Source organism: Nestor notabilis, unplaced genomic scaffold, assembly GCF_000696875.1.
Source record: "Nestor notabilis isolate BGI_N333 unplaced genomic scaffold, ASM69687v1 scaffold21725, whole genome shotgun sequence".
Taxonomy (NCBI): domain Eukaryota; kingdom Metazoa; phylum Chordata; class Aves; order Psittaciformes; family Psittacidae; genus Nestor; species Nestor notabilis.
In genome coordinates, this window is record NW_009929259.1 from 1 (window position 1) to 251 (window position 251).

Below are 251 nucleotides of genomic sequence, written 5' to 3' on the forward strand. Positions count from 1 at the left end.
CGAGAAGAGCTACCGTGAGCAAGCCAAGGCCGGTGAGTGACCCCCGCCTCGCCCTCCCTCGTCTTGCCCGGGTGCTTTTCCGTCTGCTCGCCTGCTTTTTCCATCCCACCACCATTTCGCGGCTGCATTTTCCCCTCTGCCTGGGTGCTCTTCCGTACCCCTCCGCTTGCTTTCCCACCTTTCTGGTTCCCTTTCCATCTTTCTGCTGCCTTTTCTACTCCCTCCCACTGACTTGTCTTCCCTGCTCCCCC

General features: G+C 60.2%; 1 protein-coding gene across 1 annotated transcript in view; it reads left to right on the forward strand.

Annotated features, from left to right (window-relative positions):
• Positions 1-6: 6 nt before the first annotated feature.
• IGFBP5 (insulin-like growth factor binding protein 5) overlaps positions 7-251 on the forward strand; it is a 19692-nt gene continuing 19447 nt past the window's right edge. The window contains exon 1 of the mRNA XM_010014902.1: positions 7-32. The gene's annotated coding sequence lies outside the window, so the exon portion shown is untranslated. The remainder of the gene's footprint in view (positions 33-251) is intronic.